Source organism: Pristiophorus japonicus, chromosome Y, assembly GCF_044704955.1.
Source record: "Pristiophorus japonicus isolate sPriJap1 chromosome Y, sPriJap1.hap1, whole genome shotgun sequence".
NCBI classification, from domain to species: Eukaryota; Metazoa; Chordata; class Chondrichthyes; family Pristiophoridae; genus Pristiophorus; species Pristiophorus japonicus.
This window is the reverse complement of record NC_092011.1, coordinates 39,727,182-39,749,681: the sequence shown is the minus strand read 5'-3', so window position 1 is coordinate 39,749,681 and position 22,500 is coordinate 39,727,182. Positions and strand designations below refer to the sequence as shown.

The window sequence follows — 22,500 nt, the reverse complement described above, 5'->3', positions numbered from 1 at the left end:
AGGAGGGACTTTGAGGCGGTTGAGGCTTGCTCGATTTGCGGGAGTGTGGGTCCGCAGAGCTGCCACCTCGTTAGAGAGGTGGAACTTTGTTGCATGGTACGGAGGGAGGGTGGGGAGTGTGGCTTGGGGCGTTGAGCCCCCCCTGTCCGATCTCGCACCAACTCTCTCGGGGAGGGGTTGCTACGAGATGCGATTTCCCGGAACCCTCTCAGACGCGAGCAGATCTCGGGCAAACCCTGGGCTTAAGGCAGTGCCGGAACTCTCGGATAGAAGTTGATCAAAGACCTTGCCAAAAATAGCAGTGACATCACCGAGCGAGCGAGCGAGAGAGAGAGAGAGAGAGACAGAAGTAAAAGTTTGGATTGGGCCGTGCAGCCGAGCCAATGGGGGGAGAGGGAGAGGGAGAGGGAGGGAGAGAGGGCTGTGTTTCTCGCTGGGAGGTTCTGGGGAGGCATGGCTCCACCTGCTGTCGGTCTGAGAGAGTGTGAGAGGGAGAGAGGGAAGGAGAGAGAGAGAGGGAGCGAGGGAGAGAGAAAGAGAGAAAGAGAGAGAGAGAGGGAGAGAGGGAGGGAGAGAGGGAGAGCGAGAGAGGGAGAGAGGGAAGGAGAGAGAGAGGGAGAGAGGGAGGGAGAGAGGGAAGGAGAGAGGGAAGGAGAGAGAGAGAGAGAGAGAGAGGGAAGCAGAGAGGGAGAGAGAGAGTGAGGGAGAGAGAGGGAGAGAGGGTGGGAGAGAGAGAGGGGGGAGGGAGAGAGAGGGAGAGAGAGAGATGGAGAGAGGGAAGGTGAGAGAGAGAGGGAGGGAGAGAGGAAGAGAGAGTGAGGGAGGGAGAGAGAGTGTGTGTGTGTGAGAGAGAGAGTGTGTGAGAGTGTGAGAGAGAGTGTGTGTGTGTGTGAGTGTGAGAGAGAGTGTGAGTTTGAGAGAGAGAGTGTGTGTGAGTGGGTGTGTGAGAGAGAGTGTGTGTGAGTGTGTGGATGAGTGTGTGCATGAGAGAGTGTGTGAGAGTGTGAGAGAGAGTGTGTGTGTGAGAGTGTGAGAGAGAGTGTGTGTGTGTGTGAGAGAGAGTGAGTGTGAGTGTGTGAGAGAGAGAGAGAGAGAGTGTGTGTGTGAGAGAGAGTGTGTGTGGGAGTGTGTGTGAGTGTGTGTATGAGTGTGTGCGTGAGAGAGTGTGTGAGAGTGTGTGTGTGAGAGAGAGAGAGTGAGTGTGAGTGAGTTTGAGAGAGAGAGAGAGAGTGTGTGATAGTATGTGTGTGTGTGTGTGTGTGTGTGTGTGAGAGATAGAGCGAGAGACTGTGTGAGAGAGAGTGTGTGTGTGAGAGTGTGTGATAGTATGTGTGTGTGTGTGTGTGTGTGTGTGTGTGAGAGTGAGAGAGAGAGAGAGAGAATCAGCCCTCTCTGTGGTGGCCCCAGCTGCTTTTCTGAGCTGTGATGGTCCCAGAAATAGCAGCATGGTATTGTGGTCGGAATGGTCTGATTCGGAGCTGTCCCAGGGTGCTGGGAAGGGGCGAGATTTACCATCGATGGGGATGAATAAATTGTGTGTGTGTGAGAGGCAACATCAGAAAAGTCCTGCATTTTTTGTTAACTGTCCAGGTTGCTGTACACACACATTGTGCACAGACAGCGCACCCCTTAACTACCGTACTCCGGGAATAACACACTCCTGAATAAAATCCACTAAACGTGGCCCAGTGGGCAGCCCCCTCGCCTCTGAGTCAGAAGGTTTTGGGTTCAATTCCCACTCCAGGGACTCGAGCACAAAAATCTAGGCTGACACTCGCAGTGCAGTACTGAGGGAGCGCCGCACTGCCGGAGGGGCTGTACTGAGGGAGCACCGCACTGTCGGAGGGGCAGTACTGAGGGAGTGCCGCACTGTCGGAGGGGCTGTACTGAGGGAGCGCCGCACTGTCGGAGGGGCTGTACTGAGGGAGCGCCGCACTGTCGGAGGGGCAGTACTGAGGGAGCGCCGCACTGTCGGAGGGGCAGTACTGAGGGAGCACCGCACTGTCGGAGGGGCGGTACTGAGGGAGCACCGCACTGTCGGAGGGGCGGTACTGAGGGAGTGCCGCACTGTCGGAGGGGCTGTACTGAGGGAGCGCCTCACTGTCGGAGGGGCTGTACTGAGGGAGCGCCGCACTGTCGGAGGGGCAGTACTGAGGGAGCGCCGCACTGTCGGAGGGGCGGTACTGAGGGAACGCCGCACTGTCGGAGGGGCAGTACTGAGGGAGCGCCGCACTGTTGGAGGGGCGGTACTGAGGGAGCGCCGCACTGTTGGAGGGGCGTTACTGAGGGAGTGCCGCACTGTCGGAGGGGCAGTACTGAGGGAGCGCCGCACTGCCGGAGGGGCAGTACTGAGGGAGCGCCGCACTGTCGGAGGGGCCGTCATTCGGTTCGACGTTAAACCGAGGCCCCGTCTGCCCTCTCGGGTGGATGTAAAAGATCCCGGGGCCACTATTTCGAAGAAGAGCAGGGGGAGTTCTCCCCGGTGTCCTGGGGCCAATATTTATCCCTCGACCAACATCACTAAAACAGATGATCTGGGTCATTATCACATTGCTGTGTGTGGGAGCTTGCTGTGCGCAGATTGGCGTTTCCCACATTACAACAGTGTCCACACTCCAAAAGTACTTCATTGGCTGTAAAGCACTTTGGGACGTCCGGTGGTTGTGAAAGGCGCTATATAAATCTTTCTTTTGTTAAAAAACTGCCCCCAAATATCCCACTGTACAATGCACCCCATAAACATTACAACTGCAAATAATGCACCCCAGACACAGTGCACCCCAATATAAGAACATAGAAAATAGATGCAGGAGTCGGCCATTCGGCCCTTCGAGCCTGCACCACCATTCAATATGATCATGGCTGATCATTCAACTTCAGTACCCCATTCTTGCTTTCTCTCCATACCCCCTGATCCCTTTAGCCGTAAGGGCCACATCTAACTCCCTTTTGAATATATCTAACGAACTGGCCTCAACAACTCTCTGTGGTAGAGAATTCCACAGGTTCACCACTCTCTGGGTGAAGAAGTTTCTCCTCATCTGGGTCCTAAATGGCCTACCCCTTATCCTTAGACTGTGACCCCTGGTTCTGGACTTCCCCAACATCGGGAACATTCTTCCTGCATCTAACCTGTCCAGTCCCGTCAGAATTTTAAACGTTTCTATGAGATCCCCTCTCATCCTTCTGAACTCCAGTGAATATAAGTCCAGTTGATCTAGTCTTTCTTGATAGGTCAGTCCCGCCATCCCGGGAATCAGTCTGGTGAACCTTCGCTGCACTCCCTCAATAGCAAGAACGTCCTTCCTCAGATTAGGAGACCAAAACTGAACACAATATTCAAGGTGTGACCTCACTAAGGTCCTGTACAACTGCAGTAAGACCTCCCTGCTCCTGTACTCAAATCCTCTCGCTATGAAGGCCAACATACCATTTGCCTTCTTCACCGCCTGCTGTACCTGCATGTCAACTTTCAATGACTGATGTACCATGACACCCAGGTCTCGTTGCACCTCCCCTTTTACTTTGGTGGCTGAACAGTCCAATACGAGAGTCACAGACCCTGTTATAGGTGGGACAGATGTTAGGGAACATCGCCAGCCCTTGTACATGGGCTTTGACCTTACAAAGGCCTTTGACACCGTCAACCGCGAGGGTCTACGGAGCGCCCTCCTCCGTTTCGGATGCCCCCAAAAGTTAATTGCCATCCTCTGCCTGCTCCACGATGACAGTCAGGCCGTGATCCTGACCAACGGATCCATCACTGACCCAATCCACGTCCAGACCGGGGTCAAACAGGGCTGTGTCATCGCCCCAACCCTCTTCTCAATCTCCCTCGCTGCCATGCTCCACCTCACAGTCAACAAGCTCCCCGCTGGAGTGGAACTAAACTACAGAACCAGTGGGAAGCTGTTCAACCTGCGCCGTCTCCAGGCCAGGTCCAAGATCACCCCAACCTCTGTCCTCGAGCTACAGTACGTGGACGATGCCTGCGTCTGCACACATACAGAGGCTGAACTCCAGGATATAGTCGATGTATTCACTGAGGCGTACGAAAGCACGGACCTTACGCTAAACATCCGTAAGACAAAGGTCCTCCACCAGCCTGTCCTCTCCGCACAGCACTGCCCCCCAGTCATCGCGATCCACGGCCCGCCCTGGACAACGTGGACCATTTCCCATACCTCGGGAGCCTCTTATCAACAAGGGCAGACATTGGCGACGAGATCCAACACCGCCTCCAGTGCGCCAGTGCAGCCTTCGGCCGCCTGAGGAAAAGAGTGTTTGAAGACCAGGCCCTCAAATCCACCACCAAGCTCATGGTCCACAGGGCTGTAGTGATACCCGCCCTCCTGTGTGGCTCAGAGACATGGACCATGTACAGTAGACACCTCAAGTCGCTGGAGAAATACCACCAACGCTGTCTCCGCAAGATCCTGCAAATCCCCCGGGAGGACAGACGCACCAACGTTAGCGTCCTCGACCAGGCCCAACATCCCCAGCATCGAAGCACTGACCACACTCAACCAGCTCCGCTGGGCAGGGCCACATTGTCCGCATGGTTCCCCCAGACACGAGACTCCCCAAAGCAAGCGCTCTACTCGGAACTCCTTCACGGGCAAACGGGCCAAAGGTGGGCAGAGGAAACGTTACAAGGGACCACCCTCAAAGCCTCCCTGATAAAGTGCAACAGCCCCACCGACACCTGGGAGTCCCTGGCCCAAAGACCAGTCCGCCCTAAGTGGAGGGAGTGCATCCGGGAGGGCGCTGAGCACCTCGAGTCTCGTCGCCGAGAGCATGCAGAAACCAAGCGCAGGCAGCGGAAGGAGCGTGCGGCAAACCTGTCCCACCCTCCCCTTCCCTCAACGTCTGTCTGTCCCACCTGTGACAGGGACTGTGGTTCCCGTATTGGACTGTTCAGCCACCTAAGGACTCGTGTTTAGAGTGGAAGCAAGTCTTCCTCGATTCCGAGGGACTGCCTATGACGATGGTGATGAGGAGTTCTGACTAGAGCGCTTGCTTTGGGCAATATAAGTCACAGATGTACGCAACCCACCCCTGAAATATTCCCCCAAAACTTACTGAACCCCTCAGAGGTTTGTACCCCAAAGTATTTCACCTCCCACGGATACAACTTCCCCGAGACAGTTGAAGAACACAAGAATTAGGAGCAGGAGTCGGCCATTCGGCCCCTCGAGCCTGCTCCGCCATTCAACACGATCATGGATGATCTCCGACCTCAACTCCACTTTAACGCCCAATCCCTCGATTCCCTCAATATCTAAAAATCTAGCGATCCCAGCCTTAAATATACTCAACGACTGAGCCTCCACAGCCCTCTGGGGCAGAGAATTCCAAAGATTCACCCCGCTCTGAGTGAAGAAATTCCTCCTCATCTCAGTCCTAAATAGCCGACCCCTTATCCTGAGACTGTGAGACCCCTGGTTCTAGACTCCCCAGCCCGGGGGGAAACACCCTCCCTGCATCTACCCTGTCAATCCCCCTCAGAATCTGGTCTGTTTCAGTGAGATCACCTCTCATTCTGCTAAACTCCAGAGAGCATGGGCCCATTCTCTTCAATAACGTTGAGAAAAACCCCTTTCCCGACCACCGAACATCCCAAAGCGTTTTACAGCCAATGAAGTACTTTTTGGGAGTGTAGTCACTGTTGTAATGTGGGAAACGCCAATTAGCGCACAGCAAGCTCCCACACAGCGATGTGATAATGACCCAGATCATCTGTTTTAGTGATGTTGGTTGAGGGATAAATATTGGCCCCAGGACACCGGGGAGAACTCCCCCTGCTCTTCTTCAAAATAGTGGCCGTGGGATCTTTTACATCCACCCGAGAGGGCAGACGGGGCCTCGGTTTAATGTCTCATCTGAAAGACGGCCCCTCCGACAGTGCGGCACTCCCTCAGTACTGCCCCTCCGACAGTGCAGTGCGGCGCTCCCTCAGTACCGCTCCTCCGACAGTGCGGCGCTCCCTCAGTACTGCCTCTCCGACAGTGCGGCACGCCCTCAGTACTGCCCCTCCGACAGTGCGGCGCTCCCTCAGTACTGCCTCTCCGACAGTGCAGCACGCCCTCAGTACTGCCCCTCCGACAGTGCGGCGCTCCCTCAGTACTGCCCCTCCGACAGTGCGGCGCTCCCTCAGTACTGCCTCTCCGACAGTGCAGCACTCCCTCAGTACTGCCCCTCCAACAGCACAGTGCGGCGCTCCCTCAGTACTGCCCCTCCGACAGTGCGGCACTCACTCAGTACCGCCCCTCCGACAGTGCGGCGCTCCCTCAGTACCGCCCCTCCGACAGTGCGGCGCTCCCTCAGTACCGCCCCTCCGACAGTGCGGCACTCCCTCAGTACCGCCCCTCCGACAGTGCGGCACTCCCTCAGTACTGCCCCTCCGACAGTGCGGCACTCCCTCAGTACTGCCCCTCCGACAGTACGGCGTTCCCTCAGTACTGCACCTCCGACAGCACAGTACGGCGCTCCCTCAGTACTGCCCCTCCGACAGCACAGTACGGCGCTCCCTCAGTACTGCCCCTCCGACAGTGCGGCGCTCCCTCAGTACTGCCCCTCCGACAGTGCGGCACTCCCTCAGTACTGCCCCTCCGATAGTGCGGCACTCCCTCAGTACTGCCCTCCGACAGTGCGGCGCTCCCTCAGTACTGCCCCTCCAACAGTGCGGCTCTCCCTCAGTACTGCCCCTCCGACAGTGCGGCACTCCCTCAGTACTGCCCCTCCGACAGTGCAACACTCCCTCAGTACTGCCCCTGCGACAGTGCGGCACTCCCTCAGTACTGCCTCTCCAACAGTGCGGTGCTCCCTCAGTACCGCCCCTCCGACAGCGCAGTGCGGCGCTCCCTCAGTACTGCCCCTCCGACAGCACAGTACGGCGCTCCCTCAGTACCGGCCCCTCCGACAGTGCACCGCTCCCTCAGTACCGGCCCTCCGACAGTACGGCACTCCCTCAGTACTGCCCCTCCGACAGTGTGGCGCTCCCTCAGTACTGCCCCTCCGACAGTACGGTGCTCCCTCAGTACTGCCCCTCCGACAGTACGGCACTCCCTCAGTACTGCCCCTCCGACAGTACGGTGCTCCCTCAGTACTGCCCCTCCGACAGCACAGTACAGCGCTCCCTCAGTACTGCTCCTCCGACAGTGCGGCACTCCCTCAGTACTGCCCCTCCGACAGTGTGGCGCTCCCTCAGTACTGCCCCTCCGACAGCGCAGTATGGCGCTCCCTCAGTACTGCCCCTCCGACAGTGCGGCGTTCCCTCAGTACCGCCCCTCCGACAGCACAGTACGGCGCTCCCTCACTAGCGCCCCTCCGACAGCGCAGTAGCTCCCAGGATCATGGAGCCGGTGACTCAGTGGCGACAGACCTAGCGCTAAACGGTCACACGGTGTGGCGACTAGTTGTTGCGCGCGTGTGTGTGACGCAGAGTGTTGTTGGACCTCGGTGAGGGGGTGGAGAGAGAGCGAGAGAGCGAGCTTAGCTCCGATCGCTCTCACAATGGCTCAGGTACACACACAGTTTCCACTCTCTCTGACAAATGTGGGCTTATTGTTTTCTATCAAACGTTTAAAATTTCCAAACCGCTGTCGTGTGCAAGGGGTGGTGGGGTGTGGGGGGGTGCAGGGGAATTTTCTTGCTGTTGTGTCAAAGAATATATTTTTGTTCTAATCTGCTGGCAAACACGACGCTTCGAAGGGGGTGTGTGTGGGACTCTCCCGTCAATCGTCCGTTGGCGGGGTTTGGGAGATTGACGGGGGCTCTCCAACCTCATTCCCTCGTCTGCAACCCTTCCACCTCGACCCTCACCCTCCCTCCGACCCCCATCCCCCTGGCTCCCACGCGAGGTACGCTCCGGGAACAGCTGCCCCTCCCTCCCGCTGACGGCAGACGGGGCCACGAAATGTCTAGACGTTGCCGCTGTCGGGGGATGGGGGGGGCGGGGGGGTTGCAGCTCACAGACACAGCCGGAACGCACCCCCGCCCACAGTTCTCCCACTCTCGCCCGCACGTCACAAGCAGAGCCAGGTCCGTGTGTGTGTGTGAGTGAGTGAGTGTGTGAGAGAGTGTGTGTGAGAGAGTGTGTGAGAGAGTGCGTGAGAGAGTGTGTGTGTGAGAGTGAGTGAGAGTGAGTGTGAGAGTGAGTGTGTGAGTGAGTGTGTGAGAGAGAGTGAGTGAGTGTGTGAGAGAGAGTGAGTGAGAGAGAGAGAGTGAGTGTGTGAGAGAGAGTGAGTGAGTGTGTGTGAGAGTGAGTGTGAGAGTGAGTGTGTGAGAGAGAGTGAGTGAGTGAGTGTGAGAGAGTGAGTGAGAGAGTGTGTGAGAGAGTGAGTGAGTGTGTGAGAGAGAGTGAGTGAGTGTGTGTGAGAGTGAGTGTGAGAGTGAGTGTGTGAGAGAGAGTGAGTGAGTGTGTGAGAGAGTGAGTGAGAGAGTGTGTGAGAGAGAGTGAGTGAGAGAGAGAGAGTGAGTGTGTGAGAGAGAGTGAGTGAGTGTGTGTGAGAGTGAGTGTGAGAGTGAGTGTGTGAGAGAGAGTGAGTGAGTAAGTGAGAGAGTGAGTGAGTGAGTGTGTGAGAGAGTGAGTGAGAGAGTGAGTGAGAGAGAGTGAGTGTGTGAGAGAGTGAGTGAGAGAGTGTGTGAGAGAGAGTGAGTGAGAGAGAGAGTGAGTGAGTGTGTGAGAGAGAGTGAGTGAGAGTGAGTGTGAGAGTGAGTGTGTGAGAGAGAGTGAGTGAGAGTGAGTGTGAGAGTGAGTGTGAGAGTGAGTGAGTGTGAGAGAGAGTGAGTGTGTGAGAGAGTGAGTGAGAGCGTGTGTGAGAGAGTGAGTGAGTGTGTGAGAGAGAGTGAGTGAGTGTGTGAGAGAGAGAGTGAGTGAGTGTGTGAGAGAGTGAGTGTGTGAGAGAGAGTGAGTGAGTGAGTGAGTGAGAGAGAGTGAGAGTGAGTGTGTGAGAGAGTGAGTGAGTGAGTGAGTGTGAGAGAGTGAGTGAGAGAGTGTGTGAGAGAGTGAGTGAGAGTGAGTGTGAGAGTGAGTGTGTGAGAGAGTGTGTGTGTGTGTGTGTGAGAGAGTGAGTGAGTGAGTGAGTGAGAGTGTGTGTGAGAGAGTGTGTGTGAGAGAGTGAGTGTGTGAGAGAGTGTGTGAGAGAGTGAGTGTGTGAGAGAGTGAGTGTGTGTGAGTGAGTGAGTGTGTGAGAGAGTGTGTATGAGAGAGTGAGTGTGAGAGTGTGTGAGAGAGTGTGTGTGAGAGTGAGTGAGAGAGTGTGTGTGAGAGTGTGTGAGAGAGTATGTGTGAGTGTGTATGAGAGTGTGTGAGAGTGAGAGAGTGTGTGAGAGAATGTGTGTGAGAGTGAGTGAGAGAATGTGTGTGAGAGTGAGTGAGAGAGTGTGTGAGAGTGAGTGTGAGAGAGAGTGTGTGCGAGTGAGTGAGAGAGTGTGTGTGAGAGAGTGTGTGAGAGTGAGAGAGTGAATGCGTTTGTGTGTGAGAGAGAGAGAGAGTGTGTGTGTGTGTGTGTGTGTGAATGGCCACCCCCATTGACCGACAGAGTAACAGTGTGACCACTCTGTGAAGCATGTTGTTCTGGGGGAAAGGACTCCAGGTGCCCACGAACGATTTAATCGTCCCATTTATAACCATCACCATCAATTACTAGTTTCCCCATCCGTATCATCACCCCCTCACCTCACCACCACCGGACGTCCCAAAGCGATTCACGGCCAATCAAATACTTTTAAACATGTGGTCACTGTTGTAATGTGGGAAACGCCAATTTGCGCACAGCAAGCTCCCACACACAGCGATGTGATAATGACCCAGATCATCTGTTTTAGTGATGTTGGTCGAGGGATAAATTTTTGATACGGGGGAGAACTCCCCCTGCTCTTCTTCGAAACAATAGCTGTGGAAACATTTACATTCACCCGAGAGGACAAACGGGGCCTCGGTTTAACGTCTCATCCGAAATATGGCCCCTCCGACAGTGCGGCGCTCCCTCAGTACTGCCCCTCCGACAGTGCGGCGCTCCCTCAGTACTGCCCCTCCGACAGTGCGGCGCTCCCTCAGTACTGCCCCTCCGACAGTGCAGCACTCCCTCAGTACTGCCCCTCCGACAGTGCGGTGCTCCCTCAGTACTGCCCCTCCGACAGTGCGGCGCTCCCTCAGTACTGCCCCTCCGACAGTGCGGCGCTCCCTCAGTATTATGGGGGCTCGAGTCTGTGGAGTAGGGGGGCTTGAACCCTCAAACTTGTGACTCAGAGGCATGAGAGAGAGAGAGCGTGACACGAGACAGGATTCTCATTGTGAACAACCCTTGCCGAAAGGTTCGATAGAGAGAGAGAGCCGTTTACACTTATCACCAGAGCTCAGCGTAGCTCTCAAATGCGACAGGACATTTACAAACGCTATGAAATAAAGTTTACCTGCAATTGTTTGAGAGAGAAACAGACGTCAGGACTGGATGGCAGGGACCGAGTTCAGGACTCAGTGTAAAGCACGCTGTCTGCCTCTCTGCGCGGACAGACGCAAAGCCTTCAGCTGTGGTTTCCCCTGGCTTACTGAGAACTGCTGTATCTTACTTTATCTGCCTCTCTCTTTCTCTGCATCGCTCGTTTCCGCCAGATTAAAATACCTTGCACTCCACCGCAAGGAGTTATTCTCAAAAAATACAGCACGGCCACAACACCTGAGGGCTTTGCAACAGAACTTTCGATACTACGAGAGAGAGAGAGAGAGAGAGAAACAGAGAGAGAGACATAGCGATTTATTTATATAACGATTTTTTGGAGTGTAGTCACTGTTGTAATGTGGGTAACGCCAATTAGCGCACAGCAAGCTCCCACACACAGCGATGTGATAATGACCCAGATCATCTGTTTTAGTGATGTTGGTTGAGGGATAAATATTGGCCCCACGACACCGGGGAGAACTCCCCCTGCTCTTCTTCCAAATAGTGGCCCCGGGATCTTTTACATCCACCTGAGGGGGCAGACGGGGCCTCGGTTTAACGTCTCATCCGAATGACGGCCCCTCCGACAGTGCGGCACTCCCTCAGTACTGCCCCTCCGACAGTGCGGCGCTCCCTCAGTACTGCCCCTCCGACAGTGCGGTACTCCCTCAGTACTGCCCCTCCGACAGTGCGGTGCTCCCTCAGTACTGCCCCTCCGACAGTGCGGCGCTCCCTCAGTACTGCCCCTCCGACAGTGCGGTGCTCCCTCAGTACTGCCCCTCCGACAGTGCGGCGCTCCCTCAGTACTGCCCCTCCGACAGTGCGGCGCTCCCTCAGTACTGCCCCTCCGACAGTGCGGCACTCCCTCAGTACTGCCCCTCCGACAGTGCGGTGCTCCCTCAGTACTGCCCCTCCGACAGTGCGGCGCTCCCTCAGTACTGCCCCTCCGACAGTGCGGCGCTCCCTCAGTACTGCCCCTCTGACAGTGCGGTGCTCCCTCAGTACTGCCCCTCCGACAGTGAGGCGCTCCCTCAGTACTGCCCCTCCGACAGTGCGGCGCTCTCTCAGTACTGCCCCTAGTGCGGCACTCCCTCAGTACTGCCCCTCTGACAGTGCGGTGCTCCCTCAGTACAGCCCCTCCGACAGTGCAGCGCTCCCTCAGTACTGCCCCTCCGACAGTGCGGGGCTCCCTCAGTACTGCCCCTCCGACAGTACGGCACTCCCTCAGTACTGCCCCTCCGACAGTACGGCACTCCCTCAGTACCGCCCCTCCGACAGTGCGGCGCTCCCTCAGTACCACCCACTATCCCACGGCCACTATTTGGAAGAAGAGCAGGGGGAGTTCTCCCCGGTGTCCTGGGGCCAATATTTATCCCTCAACCAACATCACTAAAACAGACGATCTGGGTCATTATCACATCGCTGTGTGTGGGAGCTTGCTGTGCGCAGATTGGCGTTTCCCACATTACAACAGTGACCACACTCCAAAAGTACTTCATTGGCTGTAAAGCGCTTTGGGACATCCGGTGGTGGTGAAAGGCGCTATATAAATCCAAGTCTTTCAATGTGTTCAATCTACTCATCGCACGACAGTTATTGGGCTGAGTTACGGGGCTGTGAAATACGGATTAGCAAAGGTCACTGTGGGTCAGTGTTTGCCCAGTGCAAGTTCTCCAATACCTTTCTCAAAGTTGCTGCAAGATGTCTCTTACATCACAGCTTCCTGCCGCAGTGTCCGAGCTCGGAGACTTACTGCTACAGCGGATCAAGGCTGCAGTCTGTAACTCACACCTCGCGTAAACACTGCACCCAAAATCAGTTACACGATACAGCCCGCACGCCTGCCTTTGAATAACCAGCCACCTCCTCCTCTTCCTGCTGTTATCTCCACCTCGGTCTCTCCCCTACCCTCTTTCTCTCCGCACTGTCATGGAGGCAGTACTGAGGGAGCGCCGTACTGCCGGAGGGGCAGTACTGAGGGAGCACCGCACTGTCGGAGGGGCAGTATTGAGGGAGCGCCGCACTGTTGGAGGGGCGGTACTGAGGGAGTGCCGTACTGCGCTGTCGGAGGGGCAGTACTGAGGGAGCGCCGCACTGTTGGAGGGGCGGTACTGAGGGAGTGCCGTACTGTCGGAGGGGCGGTACTGAGGGAGCGCCGTACTGCCGGAGGGGCAGTACTGAGGGAGCACCGCACTGTCGGAGGGGCGGTACTGAGGGAGCGCCGTACTGCCGGAGGGGCAGTACTGAGGGAGCGCCGCACTGTCGGAGGGGCGGTACTGAGGGAGCGCCGTACTGCGCTGTCGGAGGGGCGGTACTGAGGGAGTGCCATACTGCGCTGTCGGAGGGGCAGTACTGAGGGAGCACCGCACTGTCGGAGGGGCAGTATTGAGGGAGCGCCGCACTGTTGGAGGGGCGGTACTGAGGGAGTGCCGTACTGCGCTGTCGGAGGGTCAGTACTGAGGGAGCGCCACACTGTTGGAGGGGCGGTACTGAGGGAGTGCCATACTGTCGGAGGGGCGGTACTGAGGGAGCGCCGTACTGCCGGAGGGGCAGTACTGAGGGAGCACCGCACTGTCGGAGGGGCGGTACTGAGGGAGCGCCGTACTGCCGGAGGGGCAGTACTGAGGGAGCGCCGCACTGTCGGAGGGGCGGTACTGAGGGAGCGCCGTACTGCGCTGTCGGAGGGACGGTACTGAGGGAGTGCCGTACTGCACTGTCGGAGGGGCAGTACTGAGGGAGCGCCACACTGTTGGAGGGGCGGTACTGAGGGAGTGCCATACTGTCGGAGGGGCGGTACTGAGGGAGCGCCGTACTGCCGGAGGGGCAGTACTGAGGGAGCACCGCACTGTCGGAGGGGCGGTACTGAGGGAGCACCGCACTGTCGGAGGGGCAGTATTGAGGGAGCGCCGCACTGTTGGAGGGGCGGTACTGAGGGAGTGCCGTACTGCGCTGTCGGAGGGGCGGTACTGAGGGAGTGCCATACTGCGCTGTCGGAGGGGCAGTACTGAGGGAGCGCCGTACTGCGCAGTCGGAGGGGCGGTACTGAGGGAGTGCCGTACTGCGCAGTCGGAGGGTCAGTACTGAGGGAGTGCCGTACTGCGCTGTCGGAGGGGCAGTACTGAGGGAGCTCCACACTGTCGGAGGGGCAGTACTGAGGGAGCTCCACACTGTCAGAGGGGCAGTACCGAGGGAGCTCCACACTGTCGGAGGTGCTGTCTTTCGGATGAGACGTTAAACCGAGGCACCATCTGCTCTCTCACGTGCAGGTAAAAGATCCCACGACACTATTTCGAAGAAGAGCAGGGGGAGTTATCACCGGTGTCCGACATAAGAACATAAGAAATAGGAGCAGGATTCAGCCATTCGGCCCCTCGAGCCTGCTCCACCATTTAATACGATCATGGCTGATCTTCGACCTCAACTCCACTTTCCCGCACGATCCCTCGATTCCCTCAATATCCAAAAATCTACCGATCTCAGCCTTGAATATACTCAACGACTGAGCCTCCACAGCCCTCTGGGGCAGAGAATTCCAAAGATTCACCCACCTCTGAGTGAAGAAATTCCTCCTCATCTCAGTCCTAAATGGCTGACCCCTTATCCTGAGACTGTGACCCCTGGTTCCAGACTCCCCAGCCCTGGGGGGAAACACCCTCCCTGCATCTACCCTGCCAATCCCCCTCAGAATCTGGTCTGTTTCAATGGGATCACCTCTCATTCTTCTAAACTCCAGAAAATATGGGCCCAGTCTGCTCAATCTCTCCTCATAGGACAATCCCCCCATCCCAGGAATCAGTCTGGTGAACCTTCGCTGCGCTCCCTCTATGGCAAGTATATCCTTCCTTAGGTAAGGAGACCCAAACTGTGCACAATACTCCAGGTTTGGTCTCACCAGGGTTCTACTATTCCTAATAGGGAGCCTCTTATCAACAAGGGCAGACATTGACGATGAGATCCAACACCGCCTCCAGTGCTCCAATGCAGCCTTCGGTCGCCTGAGGAAAAGAGTGTTTGAAGACCAGGCCCTCAAATCCACCACCAAGCTCATGGTCTACAGGGCTGTTGTGATACCCGCCCTCCTGTATGGCTCAGAGACACAGACCATGTACAGTAGACACCTCAAGTCGCTGGAGAAATACCACCAACGATGTCTCCGCAAGATCCTGCAAATCCCCTGGGAGGACAGACGCACCAACGTTAGCGTCCTCGACCAGGCCAACATCCCCAGCATCGAAGCACTGACCACACTCGACCAGCTCCGCTGGGCAGGGCCACATTGTCCGCATGCCCCAGACACGAGACTCCCAAAGCAAGCGCTCTACTCGGAACTCCTTCACGGGCAAACGGGCCAAAGGTGGGCAGAGGAAACGTTACAAGGGACCACCCTCAAAGCCTCCCCGATAAAGTGCAACATCCCCACCGACACCTGGGAGTCCCTGGGCCCAAAGATCAGTCCGCCCTAAGTGGAGGAAGTGCATCCGGGAGGGCACTGAGCACCTCGAGTCTCATCGCCGAGAGCGTGCAGAAACCAAGCGCAGGCAGCGGAAGGAGCGTGCGGCAAACCTGTCCCACCCTCCCCTTCCCTCAACGTCTATCTGTCCCACCTGTGACAGGGACTGTGGTTCCCGTATTGGGCTGTTCAGTCACCTAAAGACTTGTGTTTAGAGTGGGAGCAAGTCTTCCTCGATTCCGAAGGACTGCCTATGATGATGATATAATTGCAGAACATGTTTTTACTCTTATACTCAAATCCTCTTGTAATAAATGCCAACATACAAAGATGGGAGGAAAAGCAATGTGTGAAGAGGACACAAAAAATCTGCAAAAGGACATAGACAGGCTAAGTGAGTGGGCAAAAATTTGTCAGATGGAGTATAATGTCGGAAAGTGTGAGGTCATGCACTTTGGCAGAAAAAAATCAAAGAGCAAGTTATTATTTAAATGGAGAAAGATTGCAAAGTGCCGCAGTACAGCAGGACCTGGGGGTACTTGTGCATGAAACACAAAAGGTTAGTATGCAGGTACAGCAAGTGATCAGGAAGGCCAATGGTATCTTGGTCTTTATTGCAAAGGGGATGGAGTATAAAAGCAGGGAAGTCTTGCTACAGTTATACAGGGTATTGGTGAGGCCACACCTGGAGTACTGCGTGCAGTTTTGGTCTCCGTATTTACGAAAGGATATACTTGCTTTGGAGGCAGTTCAGAGAAGGTTCACTCGGTTGATTCCAGAGATGAGGGGGTTTGACTTATGAGGAAAGGTTGAGTAGGTTGGGCCTCTACTCATTGGAGTTCAGAAGAATGAGAGGTGATCTTATCGAAACGTATAAGATTATGAGGGAGCTTGACAAGGTGGATGCAGAGAGGATGTTTCCACTGATGGGGGAGACTAGAACTAGGGGCATGGTCTTAGAATAAGGGGCCGCCCATTTAAAACTGAGATGAGGAGGAATTTCTTCTCTCAGAGGGTTGTAAATCTGTGGAATTCTCTGCCCCAGAGAGCTGTGGAGGCTGGGACATTGAATATATTTAAGGTGGAGATAGACAGATGTTTGAGCGATAAGGGAGTGAAGGGTTATGGGGAGCGGGCGGGGAAGTGGAGCTGAGTCCATGATCGGATCAGCCATGGTCGTATTAAATGGCGGAGCAGGCTCGAGGGGCCGTATGTCCGACTCCTGCTCCTATTTCTTATGTTCTTATACCATTAATTGCTTGCTGTACCTGCATGTTATATTCCAGTGATTCCTGTACAAGGACTCACAGGTCCCCACCGAACACCAACATTTTTCCCAATCTCTCACTGTTTACAAAAAAACTCTGCTTTTCAATTTTATCTATCAAAGTGAACACGTTCACATTTCTCCCCATTAAAGAAACATAGAAACATAGAAAATAGGTGCAGGAGTAGGCCATTCGGCCCTTCGAGCCTGCACCACCATTCAATATGATCATGGCTGATCATTCCCTCAGCACCCCATTCCTGCTTTCTCTCTATACCCCCTGATCCCTTTAGCCGTAAGGGCCACATCTAACGCCCTTTTGAATATATCCAACGAATTGGCCTCAACAACTTTCTGTGGTAGAGAATTCCACAGGTTCACAATTCTCTGAGTGAAGAAGTTTCTCCTCATCTCGGTCCTAAATGGCTTACCCCTTATCCTTAGACTGTGACCCCTGGTTCTGGACTTCCCCAACATCGGGAACATTCTTCCTGCATCTAATCTGTCCAAACCAGTCAGAATTTTACATGTTTCTATAAGATCCCCTCTCATTCTTCTGAACTCCAGTGAATATAAGCCCAGTCGATCCAGTTTTTCCTCATATGTCAGTCCTGCCATCCCGGGAATCAGTCTGGTGAACCTTCGCTGCACTCCCTCAATAGCAAGAACGTCCTTCCTCAGATTAGGAGACTAAAACTGAACACAATATTCCAGGTGTGGCCTCACCAAGGCCCTGTATAACTGCAGTAAGACCTCCCTGCTCCTATACTCAAATCCTCTCGCTATGAAGGCCAACATGCCATTTGCCTTCTTCACCACCTGCTGTACCTGCATGGCCAACCTTCAATGACTGATGTACCATGACACCCAGGTCTTGTTGCACCTCCCCTTTTCCTAATCTGTCACCATTCAGATAATATTCTACCTTCCTGTTTTTGCCCCCAAAGTGGATAACCTCACATTTATCCACATTATACTGCATCTGCCATGTATTTGCCCACTCACCTAACCTGTCCAAGTCACCCTGCAGCCTCTTAGCGTCCCCCTCACAGCTCACACCGCCACCCAGCTTAGTGTCATCTGCAAACTTGGAGATATTACACTCAATTCCTTCGTCTAAATCATTAATGTATAGTGTAAATAGCTGGGGTCCCAGCACTGAACCTTGTATTCCATGAAAGACCGGATCGACTTGGCTTATATTCACAGGAATTGAAAAGAATGAGAGGGAAACTCCCTCAGCCTGCCTCTATCGCCTGGAAGATCTTGCCTCAAACACGGAGTTGGAGGTGGCACAGTGTGAGTTTGGGCAATGAAGGACCTCCTTGTTTGTGTCAATGAGCCGGAGTCTGTGGCTTCGTCCTGTGGTGACCAGGGGTGTCTCCATTTCAGCGGGAGCGCTGGCCAGCTGAAATCCAGCCAAAGTTCAGCGCCTGAGCCCTTCGGCACGACTCGGGGCCACGAGTCACCGAGAGACCGGCAGCGGAGGTATTTGTCGCAGAACCTGAACTCAACGCCGCAAAAACGGCCCAACGCACCACACGGGAGCAACTACCAGACATCGCCTGGCACCGAGGATCGCCGGGAGGTATTGGGTCAGGTGGCGAAACTGAGGGAGGGGAGGGAGGAGGAAGGGAAGGGAAGGGTAAGGGAAGGGAGGGAGCGGAGGGAGGGGAGGAGGGAGGGAAGGGAGGGGAGGAGGAAGGGAAGGGAAGTGAGCGAGGGAGGGGAGGAGGGAGGGGAGGAGGGAGGGAAGGGAGGGGAGGAGGAAGGGAAGGGAAGGGAGCGAGGGAGGGGAGGAGGGAGCGGAGGGAGCGAGGAAAAGGAAGACTTGTATTTCTATAGCGTCTTTCACGACCACTGGACGTCCCAAAGCGCTTTACAGCCAATGAAGTACTTTTGGAGTGCAGTCACTGTTGTAATGTGGGAAACGCCAATTTGCGCACAGCAAGATCCCACACACAGCAATGTGATAATGACCCAGATCGTCTGTTTTAGTGATGTTGGTCGAGGGATAAATATTGGCCCCAGGACACCGGGGAGAACTCCCCCTGCTCTTCTTCCAAATAGTGGCCCCGGGATCTTTTACATCCACCCGAGAGGGCAGACGGGGCCTCGGTTTAACGTCTCATCTGAAAGACAGCCCCTCCGACAGTGCGGCGCTCCCTCAGTACCGCCCCTCCGACAGTGCGGCACTCCCTCAGTACCGCCCCTCCGACAGTGCGGCACTCCCTCAGTACTGCCCCTCCGACAGTGCGGCACTCCCTCAGTACCGCCCCTCCGACAGTGCGGCACTCCCTCAGTACTGCCCCTCTGACAGTGCGGCGCTCCCTCAGTACCGCCCCTCCGACAGTGCGGCACTCCCTCAGTACTGCCCCTCCGACAGTGCGGCGCTCCCTCAGTACTGCCCCTCTGACAGTGCGGCGCTCCCTCAGTACCGCCCCTCCGACAGTACGGCGCTCCCTCAGTACTGCACTGGGAGTGGCAGCCTCGAGTTTTGTGCTCAAGTCCCTGGAGTGGGTCTTGAACCCACAACTTTCCGCATTTACTGGACTCAAACCAGGGGATGAGGGACCTCAGGTACACGGAACAGGCGGCCGATATATTCCCAAGTCGGGATGGTGTGTGACTGGGAGGGGAACGTGGAGGGGGTGGTGTTCCCATGGACCTGCTGCCCTTGTCCCTCGAGGCGGGTAGAGGTGGCGGGTTTGGGAGGTGCTGCCGAAGAAGCCTTGGCGAGTTGCCGCGGTGCATCTTGTAGACGGTGCACACTGCAGCCACGGTGCGCCGGTGGTGGAGGGAGTGAGTGTTGGAGGTGGTGGAGGGAGTGAGTGTTGGAGGTGGTGGAGGGAGTGAGTGTTGGAGGTGGTGGAGGGAGTGAGTGTTTAATCTGTTCTCGTGATGTTTGTGGAGGGATAAATAATGGCCCCCAGGACACCGGGCAGATCTCCCTCCGCGCTGATCTATCGGAGGAGTGCAGGCAAGCCAAGGGAGATTATTAAACAGTTGTGTTCTACACAGACAGTGTCTAGCACAATGTTTGTCTTACGTCACCCTAACTAACCAGAGGAGTTTATTTGATGTGGAAATATTTTCCTTGCTGTGCGTCATTGCAAGTCTGGAGCGGACATCTGTTCCAAGCGTGTGGCTGAGGAATTGTTTACCCAGTGCAGTACCAAGGGAGTGCCGCACTGTCGGAGGGGCAGTACTGAGGGAGCGCAGCACTGTCGGAGGGGCAGTACTGAGGGAGCGCCGCACTGTCGGAGGGGCAGTACTGAGGGAGCGCCGCACTGTCGGAGGGGCAGTACTGAGGGAGCGCCGCACTGTCGGAGGGGCAGTACTGAGGGAGCGCCGCACTGTCGGAGGGGCAGTACTGAGGGAGCACCGCACTGTCGGAGGGGCGGTACTGAGGGAGCGCAGCACTGTCGGAGGGGCAGTACTGAGGGAGCGCCGCACAGTCGGAGGGGCAGTACTGAGGGAGTGCCGCACTGTCGGAGGGGCGGTACTGAGGGAGCCCCGCACTGTCGGAGGGGCGATACTGAGGGAGCGCCGCACTGTCGGAGGGGCAGTACTGAGGGAGTGCCGCACTGTCGGAGGGGCGGTACTGAGGGAGCACCGCACTGTCGGAGGGGCAGTACTGAGGGAGTGCTGCACTGTCGGAGGGGCAGTACTGAGGGAGCGCCGCACTGTCGGAGGGGCAGTACTGAGGGAGCGGCGTACTATCGGAGGGGCAGTACTGAGGGAACGCCGCACTGTCGGAGGGGCAGTACTGAGGGAGCACCATATTGTCGGAGGGGCGGTGCTGAGGGAGTGCCGCACTGTCGGAGGGGCAGTACTGAGGGAGCACCGTACTGTTGGAGGGGCAGTACTGAGGGAGCGCCGCACTGTCGGAGGGGCAATACTGAGGGAGTGCCGCACTGTCGGAGGGGCAGTACTGAGGGAACGCCGCACAGTCGGAGGGGCAGTACTGAGGGAGTGCCGTACTGTCGGAGGGGCAGTACTGAGGGAGCACTGTACTGTCGGAGGGGCAGTACTGAGGGAGCACCGTACTGTCGGAGGGGCAGTACTGGGGGAGTGTCGGTCTGGATTATGGGGAGCTAGTATCTGTAATGGGGATTGAACCCACGACATTGTGACTCAGAGGTGAGAGCGAGAGAGAGACAGCTGCCCACTGAGCCAGGGGCGTGACACGGAGATAAGATTAGAATCATGCAGCGCATTTGGATCCAAATATGAAAATAACTGTTTTTTCTTTACACAAACACATTTCTTTTAATATTATCTTTCTCGCGAAGAATGAGAGGGGATGTTCCCCTTGTTCCACATCCCACTCTCCACGAATTGACCTAAAAATAAGTGAATCAGAGTTGCGTTGTACCATTAACCTACCCTTGCAGGAATAGGCGGCAGCCAATTTGTGCACAGCAAGCTCCCACAAACAATGTGATAATGACCCAGATCATCTGTTTTAGTGATGTTGGTCGAGGGATAAATATTGGCCCAAGGACACCGGGGAGAACACCCTCTCTTATCCAAAAAACCGCCCCTCTGACAGTGCGGCGCTCCCTCAGTACCTCAGCTCATCCGCTGCTGAAACCCTCATCCGTGCCTTTGTTACCTCCAGACTTGACTATTCCAACGCACTCCTGGCTGGCCTCCCACATTCTACCCGACATAAAACTAGAGGTGATCCAAAACTCAGCTGCCCCCGTGTCCTAACTCGCACCGAGTCCCGCTCACCCATCACCTCCTGTGCTCACTGACCCCGTGTCCTAACTCGCACCGAGTCCCACTCACCCATCACCTCCTGTGCTTACTGACCCCGTGTCCTAACTCGCACCGAGTCCCGCTCACCCATCACCCCCTGTGCACACTGACCCCGTGTCCTAACTCACACCGAGTCCCACTCACCCATCACCCCCTGTGCTCGCTGACCTACATTGAGTCCTGGCTATGCAATGCCTCAATTTCAAAATTCTCCTCCTTGTTTACAAATCCCTCCATGGCCTCCTTGCCCCCTCCCTATCTCTGTAACCTCCTCCAGCCCCTACACCCCTCCCTATCTCTGTAACCTCCTCCAGCCTCTACACCCCTCCCTATCTCTGTAACCTCCGCCAGCCCCTACACCTCTCCCTATCTCTGTAACCTCCTCCAGCCTATACACCCCTCCCTATCTCTGTAACCTCCTCCAGCCTATACACCCCTCCCTATCTCTGTAACCTCCCCAGCCCCTACACCCCTCCCTATCTCTGTAACCTCCTCCAGCCTATACACCCCTCCCTATCTCTGTAACCTCCTCCAGCCCCTACACCACTACCTATCTCTGTAACCTCCTCCAGCCCCCTACACCCCTCCCTATCTCTGTAACCCCCTCCAGCCCCTACACCCCTCCCTATCTCTGTAATCTCCTCCAACCCCTACACCCCTCCCTTTCTCTGTAACATCCTCCAGCCCTTACACCCTTCCCTATCTCTGTAACCTCCTCCAGCCCCCTACACCCCTCCATATCTCTGTAATCTCCTCCAGCCCCTACACCCCTCCCTATCTCTGTAACCTCCTCCAGCCCCCTACACCCCTCCCTATCTCTGTAACCTCCTCCAGCCCCCTACACCCCTCCCTATCTCTGTAACCTCCTCCAGCCCCCTACACCCCTCCCTATCTCTGTAACCTCCTCCAGCCCCTACACCCCTCCCTATCTCTGTAACATCCTTCAGCCCCTACACCCCTCCCTATCTCTGTAACCTCCTCCAGCCCCTACACCCATCCCTATCTCTGTAACCTCCTCCAGCCCCTACACCCATCCCTATCTCTGTAACCTCCTCCAGCCCCTACACCCCTCCCTATCTCTGTAACCTCCTCCAGCCCCTACACCCCTCCCTATCTCTGTAACGTCCTCCAGCCCCTACACCCCTCCCTATCTCTGTAACCTCCTCCAGCCCCTACACCCCTCCCTATCTCTGTAACCCCCTCCAGCCCCCTACACCCCTCCCTATCTCTGTAACCTCCTTCAGCCCCTACACCCCTCCCTTTCTCTGTAACCTCCTCCAGCCCCTACACCCCTCCCTATCTCTATAACCCCCTCCAGCCCCTACACCCCTCCCTTTCTCTGTAACCTCCTCCAGCCCCTACACCCCTCCCTATCTCTGTAACTTCCTCCAGCCCCTACACCCTTCCCTATCTTTGTAACCTCTTTCAGCCTATACACCCCTCCCTATCTCTGTAACCTCCTCCAGCTCCTACACCCCTCCCTATCTCTGTAACCTCCTTCAGCCTATACACCCCTCCCTATCTCTGTAACCCCCTCCAGCCCCCTACACCCCTCCCTATCTCTGTAACCT

General features: G+C 56.0%; 1 protein-coding gene across 3 annotated transcripts in view; it reads right to left on the bottom strand.

Moving 5' to 3' along the window:
* Nucleotides 1–22,500, bottom strand: part of LOC139241104 (histone deacetylase 4-like) — a 188,035-nt gene that overhangs the window by 119,269 nt on the left and 46,266 nt on the right. The window contains exon 1 of one of the 3 annotated variants that reach the window (XM_070869793.1): nt 1–278. This exon is cut by the window's left edge and continues 192 nt beyond it. The exons of the other annotated variants lie outside the window; for them this stretch is intronic. The gene's annotated coding sequence lies outside the window, so the exon portion shown is untranslated. Of the gene's footprint in view, nt 279–22,500 lie in introns of those variants that run through there. 3 annotated transcript variants of the gene reach the window in all.